The sequence below is a fragment of the Cygnus olor genome, chromosome 11 (assembly GCF_009769625.2).
Source record: "Cygnus olor isolate bCygOlo1 chromosome 11, bCygOlo1.pri.v2, whole genome shotgun sequence".
Taxonomy (NCBI): Eukaryota; Metazoa; Chordata; class Aves; order Anseriformes; family Anatidae; genus Cygnus; species Cygnus olor.
The window spans coordinates 10,000,001-10,019,666 of record NC_049179.1 but is presented as its reverse complement, the minus strand read 5'-3'; the positions used below and the strand labels follow the sequence as shown (position 1 = coordinate 10,019,666).

The 19,666-nt window shown below is 47.3% G+C and overlaps 1 long non-coding RNA gene across 2 annotated transcripts in view; it reads left to right on the top strand.

Annotated features, from left to right (window-relative positions):
• Positions 1–2: 2 nt before the first annotated feature.
• The window catches only part of LOC121076139, a 41,783-nt gene continuing 22,119 nt past the window's right edge, over positions 3–19,666 (top strand). For both annotated transcript variants that reach the window (XR_005823346.1, XR_005823345.1), the window contains exons 1-7: positions 3–7,684; positions 13,460–13,924; positions 17,050–17,143; positions 17,390–17,475; positions 17,816–18,046; positions 18,128–18,226; positions 18,674–19,106. This is a non-coding gene — a long non-coding RNA (uncharacterized LOC121076139). The remainder of the gene's footprint in view (positions 7,685–13,459; positions 13,925–17,049; positions 17,144–17,389; positions 17,476–17,815; positions 18,047–18,127; positions 18,227–18,673; positions 19,107–19,666) is intronic.

Below are 19,666 nucleotides of genomic sequence, written 5' to 3'. Positions count from 1 at the left end.
TCCCTAAGAGTTTAAAAAGTTTTTTTCCCCTAGAAACTAAATGAGAGTGTATGTAGGGGGAAAAAAATATCATCTCTGGCTATATTATTTTACCATGCCAAACAGTGGGGGAAGCCTTACAGGGGGTTGCTGTATGGTGGAAAAGGGTTGGTTTTCTGTGCTCGCTTTAATGCCTGGACCTTTGTTCTACCTTTTAGCTGTGACCATTTAGTAACCACTTGACTCACTTTGCCCTCAGCAGGATGTTGCATGTAGCTTCACTGTGTTGAAGAACAGTTGAAATTAAAAGTATAATTTAATGATTCAGTTGGTAACAGACAGATTTCCTGATAGCCTGCCTGTGGAGTGGACCTTTGTAAGCACCCTTCTGTACAGGAGCGCTTCCTTAGACAAAAACTAGCTCGGAGGCAGGACGCAGTAAGTTCCCAAGTCATCTTGTCTGCAGTCTTTAAATCCTGTGTGTTGAATCTCTACTGAGTATTCAGCCAACAGCAAACTGAAAGAAAACTCTTTTAATGCAGAGTGGTTTGTACCTTTACTAGGGAAGCAGATTTAGATATCTTTGGACAGAGGGCCCTGGAAAATACCTGAGGTGGTCTCTTCTCGGAAGAGTTCAGGATTTAAACATACAGAGCAGACTCGAGGTGGAGAGGAGGCTGGCTCCCATAGGAAGGTGACATGCTTGAAGGAGGCACAAGGGGCCACTAGCACAGCTGGGATTACACCCCTGGCCCCTGTGCAGCGCCTGTGCACTGCAACAGTAGAAATCCTTGCTGGCTTTGCTTGTTGTGGTTTGATGACTGCATTCAGATGTGGAGGAACATTATTATCTACAAGCTGTCGTGATGGGTAAAGAAAGTGTAACAACCAATTTTGTGTACCCAGAAGAACTGAAAAAGCCTCCCGAGCTTCCCTTCAGCTCAGGAGAAGGAGGTGCCTTGGGGGGGAGGCAGGCAGCTGAAGCCATGGGCTGGGGCAGAAAAAGAAGAGAAAGCGTGTTGTGGCTGAATGTGTCGGTGGAGTTTATTTCTCTGGACTTCAGCTCTGTTCCTGCAAGGAAATTTTTCCTATCAAAAACCCAAGCAATTCCCCTGAAAGCCCTGTTTCGGCAGACAGAGATCTCTCAACATGATTGCAGTGTCCAGCTACAGGTCCCAGCCAGACAGTGGAGCAAGGGAAGTGGAGGTTTCAGTTTGAGAGAAAATTCTCTGTTGCCCTGGGGAAAGAGCAACAGGTCTTTCTGCTTGGTCTACAAAAACAGATTCATTGGACCTGACTCTCCTGTTAGGCAGGGATAGGATAAGAAATGATGGATTTGAATTGTGGTGGGAAAAGATGTAGGTTACATGTCAGGAAATTCTTCCTGCAGTGAGGATGGTTTATGGAAAAGCTTTTTTTTTTTTTTAATAGTTTTGTTTGATGTAGAAGGTGATGCAGTCGTTGGGAGCTACTGAGGTAGACCTTACTGGTGCTCCTGCTTCATCAGAGTCTGTAGAAAATCAGATCAGATGAAATCCTGTTTTGAGTGTCTCATACCAGGCTTAATTCTTTCTGCTGAGGCTCTCTGTGAAAGAAGTCAAGTGTCCTTGACTATAGCAGCCCTCTCTGGAGAGAGAATTCTTTTGTACGTCCAATTGTAACTGTACCCTCTGGCGCTCTGAATCTGGCCCATTCCCAAAATGATGCAAAAATGTGTACACTCCACCACAACAGAAATAATAACAGGAGGCAAAGATTCAAGAAGAACATTGTTCTTAGGAAAGCCTTTTGGTAGCCTTCATTTACAGCTAGTTTGCAGCTGTTTTTTTAGAAAGAATAAATGTACTGTAATGGGAGTGAGTCAGCATGGATATATTGCAGGTAAATCATGTCAGACTAATTTGATCGCTTATGCTAATGAAATAACTATCAGTCTAGATAGCATAAATCTATCTGGTTTTCCAGAAGGTTTTAACAAAATTTTGCATGATGGATTATGGTACAAACCCCCTAAATGTAGGTTAAAATAATCCATTATTGAAAAGGATAAAATACTGGCAGGAAGACAGAGCCGCGGCTTGGAGTGAAAGGTGGGTGTCAGTGGGGAGGTGGCAGAGGCATTGAGTCCTGCAAGATCTTCTGCTGAGGTGTTTTAATATTTTTATTAAAGATGAATGCAACACCACAACGAGTAGGATCATTAAATTTCAGATGACACAAAGCTCAAGGGATTAGGCAAGCCTCAACGGTCTTTCTTTGCAGAGAAATTGCTTTTTGGCAGTGTTATCTTGCTAAATTATGTAAGTGGGCTCAAAATTGCAATACGATTTTGACTGGTACAAGATCTTTCCATGACAATTACAGTACCTTTGACAGAGAACTGGAGGTGTGACCTGGACTGCAGTCTTGTCAGTGGAGATGGGCAGTTTGTATCACAAGGTCTGCTGGAGGTATGGGGGTGAGGAATGACCGGCAGGAGGAGTGAGAGAGATTTTTCCTTCATTTCTGGATTTTTTGAGTCCTTTATGCACTCTTGGTGTAAACATTTGCACAGCAGCATTTGATAGAAAGTTCTGTAACAAATAATACATTTGATGGAATGTATTATTGTTGTATATAAAATATATATTGTGTTTGGCCATGCTTTATTATAGAATATAAAATATGTATTCTGTTTGTAGCTGATGTAGCAATTATATCAGAGAATTTATATTTGTGTGAGCAAGGACTAACGTAAGCATGCAGCTGTTCCTGATTACCTGCAGATAAAGGAGGGGGAACTGGATAGGAACAAAACATTGCTGTTCTCATGCAGGCACGTTCACATGCTGAAGAGTTAACCAGAAAGAGATGCTACACTTCTAGTCCCTAGCCTGTTACAGTACACAGCGATGTGGAAGTGTAGCTGTGTCTATGTGTATGGTTAGCTCTTATCACTTTTATTCCTGTCACAGCCCTCATCCGAGCCACTGACCGCCATGCTCATCTGGGTCTCTGCTTTTAGGTGCTCTTCATTACACGACATCTCGGCAGCACTGTGCCAGTCTGGGCAAGAAAGGCTCTTCCTCCGCTTCAGCCTGCCGCATCGCTCCCACCGAGCGTGAGACAGCTGAGCTGTCCAGCAGACAACGCTCAGGGATTTCCAGCAGCTTTCCGACCAGTTTTTGAGGGTAATGCGATGCCTCTGCTGCTCTGCTGATGGTGCTACTCGCACTCATCTTTCTGCCACTCTGTGGAAAAAAAGTTCAGTCTTTGGAAGACGTACGATAACCAGCAGCTGATTTGTTGCATGAGGTTCTGAGGAAGGTAAGAGTGAAAATACAGGAGAGTGGTTTTTCCTCTATTTTGGTCTCTGATTTAAATCAGCTTCTGAGGCAGCATTCAGAAGAGTGATGGTTTTGGATTGAGATTCCTGCAGTAGGAGCAATCTTTTGGGGGTAGCCACCACCTGCATTTCTGAGTTGGCGTAGTTGTTAAAAGGTGACCAGTTACACTGACAGTACACCCAGGTGCCATGTTCCTGATTTCTCCGCCACTAAGAAGATGAGTCACAAATCTCCAGACATCTGTTATCATTAACAGAAGGGCAAAAATATTAAAATGTAAACCATAAAATAAATCTGTTGAATAAATCAAAGATAGAACCGAAGGAGAAATATGAAATCCCTGTGTAGCAGGCATAACTCATTCTCGCCGACAGTTCAAAATCAACTGTAGCAGGAGAATTTAATGATACCATTGTTTAGTGAAATTAGACATGACACTAGCCAGTTACCTTTTATTTTGGTTGGTTAGGATTTGCTATTGTTTGACACTCATTAGAAATCACAGTAACCTGTTTTTAGGGCAGTCAAATTAAGATTCCCTCTCTCTGTACAAGATTACTCATCATACCACAGCTACATGGTAATTGGAAAATAACTAGTGAATGAGTATGCCTTATACAACCTGTCATCTGAGCATGTCAGGTAACGTACCAGAGGTGATCCTGCAAAGAAATTGGTTGTACACACAACAGCTAAGAAAAAAACTGTTGCAAGAGATTAACGCTACAATCACTTATCAGATGCAAAAATAATTATTAATCCTTAATGACACTGGTAATTTCTTTATGGAAATTCACCTGCCCTTCTGTTTCCTTCAATGCCTCCAGCATGAGAACACGTTTTTCGACCTGAACCTCAGCCCTGGCTTTTCTTTACTCTAGAAATTACTGTGAGTGAGTTTAAGAAGCCCTAGGGTTTGCTGTGCCAAGCCAGACTTCGATGGAGAAGACCTGTGAACTTGCTACACTTGCAAGCAAACAGGGTGAGCTGCTAGCTCCAGGTGTATTGCCTTCTGTCTCCTGCCAGAGGAAACCTTGCCTAGCTAAACCATGTAGCGTGGGGGAAAAATTGAGCTAATTCTTACAAAGGGGCCATGTACTGCAAAGCGTCATGAAGTCTTGCAGGGAGATGAGCAAATGCAGGGAGAGGTTTAATAGTGGTTGTGCTTGCATTAGCAAGCAGCAAGGTGCAGTAAGAGCAGCTTTGGGGAGTGAAACATTTGGTGCTGGTCCACTATGTGCATCCTGGGTGATTTGTTTGGGATAGTTCTAATCTGGCCCAGTGGCTTGGAATACCCAGTAGCACTGGGACACGCTAGGTGAGTTTCTGGAGCACACTTTGCCATTTAGTTGTGGCTGAAAGGAATCCAATTCTGCAGTGTGGACCAAAGTGCAGTAAGGTCACCTCAAAGGGGCTGCCCTAGTCCAAAATAAGACAAATGCCAATACAGCTGTAGAAGAGTCTTCGGGAAGCCAGTCAAACCAGCCTCCTGTTCCTGGAAGTGCCTAAGGAAAGATAATCTGAACATGCACAGCCTGTTTTGTTGTTTTTATACCATGTTCACTCTGAAATGCTTTTGTTCTAGGGAAGCAATACTTTGCAATCAGGAAGTTGCTTGTTTTGTGATTAGCATTGCTGCTTCACCAGAGGGAAGGGACGGCACTGTCTGGACAGACTTCGGATCTGCTGAGGGCATTTGCTTCTGGTACTCCACCCAAGATCCAGTCTACAACTGGAAAAGTTGCCTGATTCCCATGGGTGACTTTGGATTTAGGAGCCGAGAGATGTGTGGGGCACTGTGTCAGGTGAGGCTGGTCCAAAGCGTAGTTCACCCAGTAGCTGTGACAAGAGTTTCCAGTCTCAGTTTGGCAGGAAGATGTGCAGGTAAGATTAGCATTATCAGTTTATTCTCTACAATGCATTCATTTGTTTCAAACTGGAAAACACACTCCTTGCATCACCATGCTCAGCTCTACATGTTGCCTGCATATTCAAACAGAAGATGGACTTTCACTTTTGATAGTTCAGCTTACAAAACGAAGAGAGAGAGGAATAAAGACCCTTCTGCATCAGTGTGATGATTGATCACTTTTTATTTTTGTTCAGATGCCAGGTCTGGATTTGAAATAGAAAAGTAATACACTGTTTCACGAAAGTTACTTCAGGATGGGGCCCTGAAGGAGGAATGCAGAGTGCTGTAAGACGGGGCTGGAGAGATCAGACAGGAACCAGGAGAACAAAAGCCGCCACTGTTAGAGATCTGGGAGCTGGTGCTGGATGAAGCGGGGCCCCCCGCTGTTCGCTGCTCACTGTTGCTGTGGCCAGGCTGGCATCACTGTGCAAGGGGAAATGCAGGCGAAGAGCTAATCTATTGAAACAGAAGGACAGACTTAGCTTGAGAAGATGAGCATGCTGAGCTGGTTTCTGCTCTGTTACACCCTGAAACCTCGCTGATATCTGTAGAGCTCCCCAGCTGTAACAAGGAGCGGACGGGGGTTCTTTATGCATTTTCTCCAGAGCCAGACTGGTGAGGATTTGGTGAGGACTGGAGAAACTGATACTGAGATTTGCAGCTCTGCAGGAGGGAATCTGTGTTTGCTTAATTTGGGAAGAGACAGTCATATAACTTACAGTATGTAAAGCTTAAGCAGTGGAAGTATCCCCCAGAGCACAGTGCAGAGTTCGAGGCAGCTAGGAAAAGTCTTTCAGGCTGCCTGAGTCTTTCCACAATGCTTCCTCCAAGTAGTCACAGAGAAATGCCTGCTCTGAACAGCTTGAGCAAGAACTCGGCTCTGGGACCAGCTGGGCTTACAACAGTCTTGTTTTGTCTTACAGCCAGTGTAATTTCTCCCAGAAGGTGAATCAAAGAGTGGCTTCTGAAACACAGCTAATCCCATAATTTCACCTAGTTCCCTGGCAAATGCTTCCAGTACTGAATGGCCTCTGCTGCTGTTTGTGTCTTGTTTCAAGGTTAAATTTCTAATTTCCAGCTTTTGCTGTTGTCTTAGAAGAAGCACCATGGTATCCCAAAGCCCTCTCCCACAATTGCCTTCCCCTATATTGGTGCCAGGAGCAGAAATGAGATCCCTTCTTAGCCACATCTTTGGTAAGCCAGCAGGCCTGGGCTCCTTTGGAAGCATGCAGGACCCAGCTGCTGGGTCTTTTTGTGTTGCTTTGCCTGAATTGCTTCTGTGTTTTCTCTTTCTCCTTGAAGGGAAGAGCACAGACTGGGCACAGCTTTCCAGCAGATTGTCACTGGTGCCACGAATGAGAAGGATCACCCCCTGCTGGGGTCTGTGATTGCCCTTTCTGAACACGGAGGGATCGGAGATGTCCCTTATAGCAGCTTGCACTGCAGCTGGGGCTAAAGCAGAGCTCTGGGATGTCCTCTAAGTCCTTTTCAAGGCAACTGCTTTCCGAGGCAGCATCCTGTAAGTGTAACCTGCATTTCTGGTTTCAGATGCCTTACCTTGCATTTGACTTTTTACATCATGTTTCACTGGAGTGTGGCCAACTCCCAGTTACTTCAGATTGCTGTGTATTGATAGTCCAGTCTTGCTTGTTGTTTCCCTACCGCCGGTCTTGTTGGCATCTGCAAACTTTGCCACAACAAGGATTTTTATAGCGTCATTTAGATCGCTGATAAAAATATCGAATAAAAAACGGTAATAGGAGTTTCACTCTTCTTTTATCCCAAATATTTTTGCCCAGCATAATATTGCTGTACATTTATTGAATTGTGGTTATTGGAACATCCAGTAAATAAGCCTTTGAAGAATAGCCAGTTTCCAGAAATGCTTTCCACCTTAAATGTGTATTCCCAGTCCATTATGCCAACAAGTGAGGTTAAGGCTTGGGAAAACAGAAATGTTAAATGCAAAGGTGTGTGCGTCACTGCCTGGTGCCAGATTGTTTGCACAAGTGTAACCAGATCGTGCCCCGTGGTATCTAGGCAACTTGCCGGGTTTTAGATCAGCAATTAACTCTTCTTTGGCTTTCAGAGGTCCAGCAGAAGGTTTTCCCATGTGGACTGCAACAGTTTCAGAGCTGAAGGCATTATTGTTTCTGAAGAACAGTGGTTCGTGGCTTTGTGAGAGGTCTGGGAGCTAGCTGCTGGGTTGAAACCCACCCCAGTAATGCAGCTTTGCTTCCTGCCCTCCTGGAGAGGAGGAAGGAGTGACAGCCATGCTGGACCTTCTCCTTGTGGTGGTGCCCTCCTTGTCAAACAGTGCTCATACACATTTTGAATGTTTCTTTTCCTGTAGAGAGGCCATTGTGGAGCCAGTGCCAGTTATCAACCTGGATCTTGGTGGGGAACAGGGCTGCTCTGATTGCTGTGGAGTGAGCTGGATCTACAAACTTATCCAGAGCCAGGCGAGGTAGGTGCCAGTGTTCCCAGCAGTACAGGACCTGTTGAAGGCTGGCTCTGAAACTAAGGGAGTTTCAGGCTGTGTAAGCGTTGTTAATGGGGAAAGCACTGACATGGCATAAAGGTACCCTTGCCTGAGTGCTTCAGGTTTTCAGGACCTCTGGGGGATGCAGCCCAGGAGCTTGTTTAGATCCCAGGTTATGAGGGTTTCAAACCAATCAATTTGTTTCTATCTATCTCTTTTCACCTCCTAAACCAAATTCAAAGCAGCTACCACCTGACTGTGGGAGGTGTTGGCGTGGTAGGAGTTTGTACCTTCTGCAGAGCTTCCTAAGAGAAGGGTCACTGCTGCAAGAGGGGACAAAGGCAGCTCTTCTGACAGCGGCTGTGTAGCAAAGCTCTTTACACAAATGACATCTCAAAGTCTCAGAACTGCTCAGAGTGCCCCAGCCAAATATCCCCAGGCTGGTACAGCAGAGCACAAAGGAAATCATTGATATTCAGAACTCGATCTTTAGCTACACAGGACCTGAAAGCACAGGCACGTTTGTACCTCTGGGGAGAGGTACCAGGAAGTGGGGCAGCCTTTGACATGGTAACAGGAGCTCTCACTTGCAGAGCTAGAGGCAGAATAGTTGTCATTAAAAGAAGGTGATGTGGCCTTCATGGAGACATTTGAGCTGCTCTGGTTCACAGACCCCTGGGTCTTGAGCCCTGAACCAGTGGGGCTGGCTTGGCACAATGCACTCTGAAGGAGGGCTGCGGCTGGGGAGCTCTGGCACTGCCAGTGGGAGAAGGTCATGCAAAATGAATGAAAGGTCCTCCCTTTGACAGGAATCAAGGAATACTTCTGACTGTACACCAGTACCATCCAACTGCTTGATTTACAACTGATTGCTCGTGGCATGCAGGCAGGAGAAATTGTGAAGGGAAAGCTCCCTCTCCATTCAGCTCAGTGCCACCTGGGAAAGCTTTGTGCAGCCTACTCCCCCACCTGGGTCTGCTTTTCATTATTATTTTTTATAGCCAGAAATAAGAACCTTATTGACTTTATTCATCTCCTGTCAGATGCCCAATCAACATCTGGCAACACAGCAATTCCCAGAAAGTGCTGACCTAGTGGAGCAGGACCTAAGGGAAGGTCCTTAATCCCCCCTCCCATCCCTGGCTGCCCTTTTAATTATCTTCCCAAGCCAAGGTAGGTTGTGTACCTCCACCTCACTCCTGCTGCCTGCTTGTGTTTCAGAGCACCAGGGTCATGGGAGCTCTGGATGTGATGCTCTCATTGGGCTTGGGTTCCCTGGCAGGCTTATGGGAGGTACCAGCACTGGGGGGAAGCTGCCTTCCTCTGGTGGTCCTGAGAACAGACTTCTTGTGGGTTTGTTTCTTCCTTTAAGAAAAAAAAAAAAAGGAAAATGAATCTCAGTGCTGATGTCTAGCCAGGTGTTCCTAGTTGTGCTGGCTCCCTTATCCAGGGAACATTTAAGCTTTTGCTGTTCTAACAGCCCACAGGCAGCCTACTGTGAGTGTCCCTGGAGAGCTGTAGTATACCACTCCCACAGTTTATATCCATCCCTGAGCTTCCCCCAGCTTGCTTTTCCATGCAGGTTAGCTGTCAGTCCTGTAGAAGCACTAATGAATGGGGAACAAAACAGATCAGAGGCCATGCAGGCAGCCGAAACTGTAGCAAAGGAGGGTGACTGGGGAAGCAGCCTTGGGCACCCCCTTGAAGAGGTGCTGCGAATCTCAGCAGTGTGATCTGATCATAGCCGTGGTTGCAAGGCTCCTGAGAAAGCATCTAGGGCACGGAGGACAGGGACAGGAGGAGCTGCGTGGGAGGTGGGCTGTCCTGACAACTCCTGCTGGGTCCCGTAGAGCTGCCAGGGAGGGACTGCATCCTCTGTCAGGGAGGAGAGGAGACAAAGGGATCAGAAAGTTGCAGTGGGCCACGAGCGGTGCCTGGCCAGTGTAACGGGGGTGCACGGGGCAGGGCAGAGAGGAGCTCAGCTTTCCCTCCTCCCATGCGCTTTTGTTTGGCTTTGCAGAGGACCCAGAACCTCTGCATAAAAGTGCAGGGATCCTTCCTGAAGGGTTTCTGATAGAATTTCCTGCAGGTTAGAGGATTTTAAGATCTAGCAGCAGATTGACTGGAGAGGAACACATTTTTATTTACTGCGGCATGTTGGGCTCGTAATAAAATTCAGGTGTAACGAGCCAGAGGCAAGTTGTGTTCTATTCGAAGCTGAGCCCACGCGCAGCTGCTCCAGCAGGTCCAGCAGGTTCCCTGCCCGATCGCTGGGCTCCCACAGCAGATCTCTTGAGCCCCCTTTTCCCACACGGTCCCGCCCTGACTTCTCCCTCAGGTGTGGGTGGCTTGCTATGCTTTGCTGCATTGTGGTACCGGCCTTTCCACGTCTTGGCTTTTCTTCACTCCCTATCTCCCAGATTCAAGCTCCATCCAGTCGCTTGAGACAGTTCCTCCCTTGTCTTGACAGTTCCAGAGGAACTTGACAGTTCCTCCCTCTTGTCTGCTTGGGTCTTCTCCCCATGTTCTGGTCTTTTTCCTTCTTCCACCTCCATGGGAAGTTCCCTCCCGTTGCTGTGGGTTCCCAATTTCTCCTAACTGTAAGTGGAGCTTTTGGGGGAGAAAGTAGCCAGGACAGACAGGGGAATAGTTTTTCCCTCCTAATGCCAGGGCCCAGCTGGGCCAGCTCCTTGGCTACTCTCCTTGGAGTAGGAAACCTTGCTGAGAAACCAGGATACAAACCCCTGTGGCCTTCATCCACATCGAGTGCCTGCAGCCTGCTCCCTTCCTGGCCAGTTTTGGAGCATGCCGTCCTATCAAGCCCCCTGTCAGGTCCCTGCAGCTGGGTAGCTTTGGTTGTCCTCGGCTCCAAGAGAGATGGATCCTTTAGAGAAGGGGTCCCAGCCGTACTGCGTGATCAGGTGCCCACTCATGTGAGCAAATGCCACCAGTGGGAGCCGAGGCATCGTAATCCAGCCCACAATGCTCCTTTAAAGACATTTCAGCAGCTCAATTAACTTTCCACTTGGGTGTTTTCTTTTTCCCCCCTTTGCTTTCATGGTCATTTAAAACAAATAAAGTGAGCAGAACATGGCAGCGTGATAACCACCATTTAATTCCCTTCCCACGGGTCTCCAGATTATTTGGTGATTCAGCGGCAGCAGGGGGAACATTTACGGAAAGGGAGGAGGGAGCTTCCCACAGGGACAACAGCTCACAAAACAGGGCCCCTGAGCATCTCGGAGGAAAAACGTGCCTCTGGTTTCCTTTTAAATGCCATGGATATGGTGAATGCAGCGCGAGAGCCCGGGCCTTGGAACAGAAGCAGCCACCCGCTCCCCCACTTTTGTGGCATTCCCGTTCTCATTCCATGTCTCACTGCCCTCGTTGTTCTCGCATTGTGAAGTGTGGGTGACGACCAATGTTCAGGATACATTTCACGCTTCTGTGCAAACACAATATGAGATGAAGAATTCATACCCTTAGACAAGGAGACGAGAGTGTATTTTCTCATAATAAGGAAAAGCAGCCAGATTGGAGCCTGCCAATTTCTCTTCAGTGCTCCCGACTTCCCTAGGAAGTTCAAACAAGCCTATGCTTTTAAGCTGGCAGAGGGAAGTAAATTATATTTAAAAAAAAAAAAAAAGAGACCAACAAAAATAAGCAACACAAATCCTTTCGGATCTTTTTTACATTATTCTCCAAGCCTCTGCCTTGGTAGGTGACTTTTCCAGCTCCCCCATTTGATCTGCTGGGACCGCAGCGGTGGGGAAGGAGAGTGCTGTGTGCTTTATGTGCGTGTGAGCAATTAATAGTGGTGCGGCGTTTCACTGGAGCCGCATGTAAAGCGCACCCCAGGAGGGGAAAAAATAACAACTAACCAGACTCTTAAGCAGGCCAGAGCATTTGCTGTCCTGTAGGAAAACACAGTGTGGGGGTTTGCTTATTCATCGGCAGCTGTAAATAACGGGTGCTCACCTCGAGTTCTCATTCAGCTATTTCTTTATCTCCCCAGCCTCTGTGCTAGCAAAGAAAGGAAATATTTACTGTAGTTTGGTTGACAAACTGTGTTTTTATAGCTGTTCAAATTTTAGCTTTTGTTTTCTCCCTAAAAAGCAGTGTTTTCCCAGCTTTGGCTTCATCTCCCCCAGCCTCAAGAGCCTCTGTCTGGAGCACCTTCTGCCAGTCTGACACTGAAAATTAGTCCTGAACCATTTGCCTGAACCTGTCAACCCCACATCATAGCCACACATTGTGTATGCAGGTGGTTTGGCCTGGGAAGGAAGCATAATGCACGTTAGTCATTTAATACATTTAAAATCTAATCTCTCAGCACAGCATAGTCAGCAGCTTTTCTGCTTTTTACCCCTTATGCAGTACGCTGAGATGTGTTTCCATCCCTGTGTTGTCCTGTGCCCGTGCCAGGGAAGACATCAGCTCGCCCAGCACCGGGCTGGAAGGCTCCAAATTCCCTGCAGCAAAGGCCACGGTGGCCTCAGCTCCCCTGTGCTCCCCTCTGCCTGCCCTGTGTCTGTCCTGTGAGCCCCTGGAGCCCCTGGTTTCTTCATGGGCACAAGGAGGTCAGGCACCAGAGTGTCTGCTGACAGCTCCAGCGGTACCGGGGGTCTCTGGGCACGTGCCTGGCTTCGAAGGTTCACAACATCCCTTCCTTTCATTCACACGTCAGGGCTTTGGGTCGATCTCGCTCAAGCTGAATCCGAGTCTGGAGACCCCGAGGTTACCGAGCATTTCCCTCCTGCCATCTGCTCTTGAGAGCACTCCCATCTTCTGTAATTTCCCAGGGAGGTCGAGGCAGGCTGGGCAGCGGGATTTGGAGACCTTGGCAGTCCCAACAAGCCGTGAGCGGCCAAGACCTGCTGCAGCGTGTTGACCAGGAGAGCTGCAGACGCTGGATTCCCAAAACCTGTGCTTTACCTAACGTCCTCAGACCATTCCTGAATTAAAATGATCCAGGAAATGCATTTTCAGACTGTCAGTGAAATGCATTCATCACCCCCCGAATATGCACCAGATTGTTAATGCTTGAGGCCAAATACCATGTCTTTTTTAATGCCTACAAATGTAGTGCATGTTGCTGGCTCTATATTTATAATAATTATAAAAGTAACGGGAGTAGCAGTATTCCTATAGGCTAGAAACGGCCAGGCACAGACAAAAAAAAAAGAGTGATTCATTGTTGCAATTAATGCTTATGCTTGCACCTGTGATTAATTAGCCTGGCGATAGTGCTATGCAAAAGATCAGGGTGAGAATTAATAAGGAGACAAGTGCCGACTTTTAAGATGGTTAAGACTACCGTTTAGTGCTCCTTCCCTGGGATGCCCATTCCTGTTTAATTACAGGCACTGGCACAGCCTTGCTGTGCACCAATAGACCCTCAGGCGGGGTGTGCAGAATATTTATATATCAGTGTTCTGTAGCAAACTTCAAAATTAAATTCACATGCAGGTCTCTAAATATAATTCCGAAATGTCAGAGATGCTCAGAAGAATGCTGGCACCGATGAGATTGCTGTCAGGAGCAGGCAGCAGCGTGCCAGATTTATACTGGTCTCAATACGCAGGTGACTTTTCAGCTTTTGTGTCTGGTGGAGCCTAGAATACTCTGATGGACATACTAAATCTGGCGGAAGGCAGAGAGACAAAGAGGAACGTGTGCTGGACATTCCTACTCCTGCAGGTGCCTGTTGCTCACCTCCGCATCCAGCGCGTGCTTTGATTAATGCTGTTTTAATTGCAGGGCTCGCTGATGCTCGGTGGCACTGCACAGGAATTGGGAGGATAACGCTGCAAAGCTGGCCCAAAGTGTGCACCCTGTTAGCACAACGCCGTGCCCAGGGAGGGTATGGAGAGGAGCGTTGACAACTGGAGCCCAATCAGATGCCAGCGGGGAGCAGAAGGACAGAGGGTGTTCTGGAGATCTGCCCAGGGAAAAGCTCTCTGCAGAAGGCGCCGTAGCACCTTGCCCGGAGCGTGAAGTCAGCTGCAGTTTATCTTAAATGACCTTTTGCTGACTTCCATCTTGCAAGGTATTTCTCCCTTTTCCTCCCATCCTCCTTTCCCTTCCTGCATAGCCCTCTGAGAGAAAACAGCTTTTCTCCTTTTTAATAGGTGGCTTTGGTGGGTGAGATGGAGCAGGGGCAAATCCTGTGAGCCTGCGAGTTCCCATGAAGCACAAGCTGCTCTGAAGAACCTGCTCTTTAAGGTGAGCTACGCTGGCAAAGTTTCTTCTGCAGGTTTTATCCATCACTCCTACTGGCTCATTATCTTTCCCGTTGGCGTATTTGCGCCTCCCACCACCCCAATTCATTTTTCCCAGTTGCAGCAGCTATTGACTGGTTTATATAGATGGGGTTTAACCGGTCCTCCCTCCAGCTGCTCCTGAATCGCTGACGAGGCCTCTTTTGTCTGTTCACACATCAATCTGAAAGCACATGCAAAGTTATATCTTGGCTGACTTAATTGTTAGGAGCTGCAACCCCAATGTCTTTGTAAATAAAATGGTTTAATCTCATGGGGCATGCCTAGTGGAGAGAGCCGAATAAATACATCAATATGTAAATAGATCCACAAGAGGAGGATGAACTGGGACTTTGCAAAACTGATAAAGCATCTTAGGAGACGTGTTGTCACTGCACTTCTTGCATATTCTGGTTAAGCAGACAGGAATGCTGGATCTCAGCCCTGGGTTGCAGGAGAGGAAGGGAGGGAGGGAGGAAGTGTGGGCACGAGCACACCGTGACTGAAATTCTTGTATGGATTGGGTTGACTTGAATATATTCCGGGGCTGGTCTAATTGCTAGTTTAGTCTCAGGCTTTGATTTTCCTGTTCCTTTCACATCGCTGCTGCCGAGTCTTCCCTGCATCTCATCCAGCCGTGTTGGGGGCAGCATCCAGACCAAATCCAACCTCTGTTAGAACAGAACAGCAAACACCTGTCCTTTCTCAATCCTTCCTCAAAACGTTTGCAGGAAAGTGTGGCATGAAGGTCGGACTTCTGCTGCATGGGCGTGTGCCTGTGTAACGGCAGTCAGGGCTTATTCTGAAAAACAAAACCTGAAGCTATTGGGACACAGTGTTCATGATTGGCCCTGCTGGCCTGTCCCTCAGCAGGGATCTTCTTAGTGAGAATTCAACGAAACACAAACGGGAGAAGGTGCCGTGGCCAACTCATTCACGTTGACACGCGGCCTGCAGGGTCCTGCCTGCTGCAGGACTCTCTCTGTGAGGCCAGCCCGACGTTTCTGCTGCTTTGCATCACCCTTGCACTCCCACCGCACGGGTGGGAATAGAGGCACAAGGCAGGGAGCCCCACCAGGCGCTTGGTTCACGAGCAGCAGCCGTGGGTCAGGCAGAAATGTGTCGCACATCTTGGGCACTCGGGCACTTCTGGACCGATTTCCAGGGAGAGAAGGGGAGGAGAAACTCCCGCCACATAGTCTGGGGCTGCCTCCCCTTCTGCGGGCTGAGCTCCAGCCCTTGTTTTGCAGCGCGCCACGTGGAATTTTATCACCTTCAACAATGAAATCTGTCACCTTCAAGCTGCTTTATTGTAATCTGGGGACTTGCGCCCTGCCCGCTGGAAGCCTGTGCTGGGCTCCCACCGCAGCGCTCCGCGTCGCTCCCCACGCCATCGCCAACATCGATCAATCGGCTCCTCGCTGCAACCAACGGCGTTAACTTTAGGGACCACATTTGTACTTGTTTTCTCACCGGGATCGGATCGTTAATTGATCTTCTTCTTTGCCTCCCTTCTCTCTTGTGTGTATCTCAATCCTCTTCTTCTGGCGGCTGCTTCACCCCCCTCCCTGCCCCCTTCCCATTTGGAGAACAGAAGCCAATCAGACGTGCGGTGTAGGCAGCATTCGGGAGGTTTCCTGACCTGATATTTTAAAGAATGTGATGTACAAACGCATCCTTTAAATGATGATACCTCCATGTTGCATCGGTTATAAAAATATACCCGTCGGAGTCAGATTAACCAGCATATTTTATCTTTCAGAAAGCAATTTAACAGTCATCTCAGGGCATGGTACTTCAGCAGCAGATACAGCTTGTGGATCACAGCTCCTGAACTGTGTTGTGGGTGGCTTTTTTCTGGACAGTTTGGGAGCCCTGGTCAGGCAGGGGGGAGATAAATTGACCCTATTCGTCTGCTTAACAGACATATTAACATGTATGTTAGGATCAGAATATTTCTATTTGCTGTTTTTCTGTAGCTTTTATTGTAGAAGCATTTCTGTTTTAGGGAGTGAGTTGTTTTCCTTTGAAATGCAGTTATGTACATTTGCATGCACATTTATATGGGCTAATTAAAAACTTACTGTCAGAGTTGCTTTTCTGCTAATGATCACTACAGCAAAATGGTTGTTGCTGTCTGCTTTGATGCAGAAATCTGAACTTTTTAAGAAATCACTTGGTCAAATCTTTGGGATTTATGTTTTCAATGAATAATCAATTTTGCAACAAAAGATTTAAACAAAAAAGGGTGTTCATTGAAGTTTTTCTGCAGGAAAAAATCGATAGCATGTATTATTAAATCTAAAGAGCCTCATGTCCTGAGTTTTATCGTGCCACATCTTATAATAGCCCTTCAGAAGCTTGAAATGGGATTTTTTTTTCATTGAACAAAACGTTGCATTCCCCCTGCCACATTTATTGCAGGCAGCATATTGAAAGGTGCCTGCACCCAGCAGTTCGGGCCTGGAGGGTTGCTCTCATCAGTCTCCGTCAGTGACATGAGTTATTTCATAAGCCATGGAAGTAATTATTTCAAAAGTGGATGTGCAGGGGATGACAGCAACAGCAGAGGTGTGAGCACCAGCCAAGGGGGCAGCATGCTTTCTCAGTGGCCTACAAGGATTTCCAGAGCCACCAGCAAGGAGACAAGGAAAAAAATCCCATCGCTCTGCTTCCTTTGAGTTGCTGGATCTGCCAGAAGTGGGACTCACAGGCCAGTGCCCCAAAGCATTGCTTTGGCCGCCAGGCAGGGTGGGGATAAAGCAGTCGTGCTTCAGTCGTGTTTTCATTCCCCGTGGCCAAGTTCCAGTATCCAAAATGGGATTATTAGAACTGAAATGCAGTTGGGTCTTGCCTCTGCTGACCTTCAGCAGCTGCTGAGCTGTTGAGCTCTGGGGTACCGAAGTGTCGGTCTGATACTCCTGTCCTGAGCCCATCCAAAGCAGAGACTGCCAGCTGACGTACCCAGACGTGGAGATGTTGTGACAAGCCAAAGGGAACCTTTCCCCCAGCACATACAAATAAGTTTTGCAACGCAAAAATAAGCAGCGATGCAGACAATGTACTCTTTTTTTTTCCTCTTTGCTTTAGGAGAACTGGAAGAGGCAAGGAAGGAGTGGCTCTTTATCCCACCAAGGGTGTTCTCCACGATTCCTGCTGGGACCACTCGCTGTATGTTCTTCAGGTAGCAGCTCTTTTGATTTTCTGTCCGCCTTGCAAGTCACACTGAGGTGCCTGGAGAAGGATTTGGTGATTGCTTATGAAATCCATTCTCCCTTGAGGATCTGCTCTTTCCACTTTGATAAACTTTTAATTCTTGCTTTCTAATAACACTGAGGGACTGTTTTGTGGGCCTGCCTTTATGAAGGACTTGTGATTGATGTTCATCTGTGCTTGCAGTAGACCAGTAACCTCATTTTATTTTTGACAGAACATCAGGACAAGCACTCTGTATCCTTCTCCCTTCTTGGTTACTTCTAAATGAAAGAGAAAGTAAAGCGGCTATTATCTGTCCAGGTCTGTCAGTTTGGCTCACTTGTACTCTCTCACCATATCACTAAACTTCTGACACTGTTTCTGTCCAGCATGGCACACAGGCACGTGTTTAAAGGACACAGTCAGCTTATTTTTGTTATTGCTCTGTTATCTTGTTTTCATTCTCGGTTCTGTACACTCGTGCCTGGGATGTTTGGAAGTAACTGCTGTAACTTCGTGTGGGAGTAGGTTGCTTAGATATTACCTCACAGTCAATGTAAATTTAGAGCAGATAAGGCTTGGACCCCAAACGCCTTTTTTAACCCATTGCTGTCTTTTTCCAATTCCATTCCCTCTGCCCTCTCTGATCTATTTCTAGCAGTTTTGAGATAAACATGACTCCTGTTTTATGCTTCAACTGACCTCACCTGTAACACCACGGCAGTTTGTAGATGGCCAACAGAGAGATCTTGCACTTACGCAGATGCATATATGTCCCCCAACACGTATCCACCACTGGTGAAGGATTTGTTGGTATAAGAAATCCTGGAGGAAAATGCCCACAGTGATGAATTCACAGAAAATACAGAAAATACGATACCCAGATAGCCAGGTGATATCATTCACCAAACTGTGACACTGTTCTCAGAGAGGAAATGTAATTTCCCTTAAAAAATCCATTTTCTTTCCTTAGAAAAAAGGACATTCAGAGCACCTTTACTGAAGGAGAGAAAGTAGAAGAGCCTTTGTGCATGCCCTGCTTCTTGTACTCTTAAGCTGATTCTAAACGCAGGTTTGGTTATTTCTTATATCTATATCTATATTTTCTCTCTGCTTTCTTGCTTTGAAATGTCTGAGTTCTCAATGAAGAACAGTTGAGAGATCAGGAAAATGGCTTAAGAATTCAGCAGGCTGTAAGCTATTTGGATTTAAAACAATGCCTGGGAGAGAGCTTTTTACGCTGCCTTGCTAAGCAGTCCTCCTTCTGTCACTGACTGAGGTTGCCATCCTTTGTTCGTCATGTCGCCTTCCCTCTAACTCTCCAGTGAGCTGTGGAGCCTTCAAGGGAAGGAGAAGAAGGATGAGTGAGGCTTCTGTCTTGTTTCTTTTTCAAATCCCCCAAGGTCCTTCTTAAAAAAAGAAACAGAACAACACAAACCTCGTGGGCCATATGCCGTTGTTTTAGTTGTGCTTCTTGGCTTTGTTTCTTCATCATTTCCTCCTCCTCTCCCCTTCACAGGGCACTGTTAGGCACTCAGGGAGAGCTGTGCCAAGGCAGATGAGCATCCCCAGTCTCGGCCACAACACTTGTAGCATCAGAACCTGCTCGCTTGACTGCATCCAGAATCATCTCCAGCACACGCAGAGGCTTCTTCCTTCTCCCTCCCAGGCTCTGCAAAGGCAAAGCAGTTGCTGGCGTGCTGGGCCGTGATACAGCAAGCTGGGTGCCCTCGCGGCACGGGCGGGCAGGCGGTGGCAGGAGGGCCCCATCACGCTCGGGTTCCTGCTTGTTCCTCCTGCAGATGCAGAGACAGGCGGGAGGGAGCACGGGGTGCCCCATGGCGCAGGCAGTGGCTCCTCTTTTTGCCGTTGGTTTGCAGCAAACCGAGGAGGGAGCTATGTCAAACACACAGCACTCCCAGACAGCTCAGCACCACACACGCCGGGAGCAGGTGAGGCAGCCAAGGGGCTTGGACAACTTTTTGTCACGAAGCCCTGATCCAGGGGCATTGGGAGCAGGACCCTTAGCTGCAGTTCACCCTTCGCCTCCTGCTCCTGTGTGGCTTTGCCTGCAAGGAGAGTGCCCTCAGGACATGCAGGCACCACTTCAGGAGTGTTTCTGAAGCCGTTTTTGTTCAGAAATTCCTGTTGTTGTTGTTTTTGCTGACCTAAGCAGGCTGTATCTTTTCCAAACATTTCTGACGTTTCTCACAGAGTAATCTATTAATGTCGCAGACAAGGATTCTGCTGACTTCAGTTTGGCTTCTGTTTCCCATTGGGCAGGCTCGTCTCTTTATGGGGGAATGCCTCAAGCCAAAAAGAGAGGAAAAAAACCAGCCCCTGAGCTAACTGAAAACAGGCCCAAAGGGAAGCGCTTTCCAGCCGCATTGCCTCTCGCTGGCTGGCTTCTGTTCTGTGCTTGGGGACGTGCCAGACTTCAGTGCCTCCGTGCTTTTGATTCCTGTTTATCCCCAGCAACATGATTGTCTATAATTATATATAATCTCTCCCT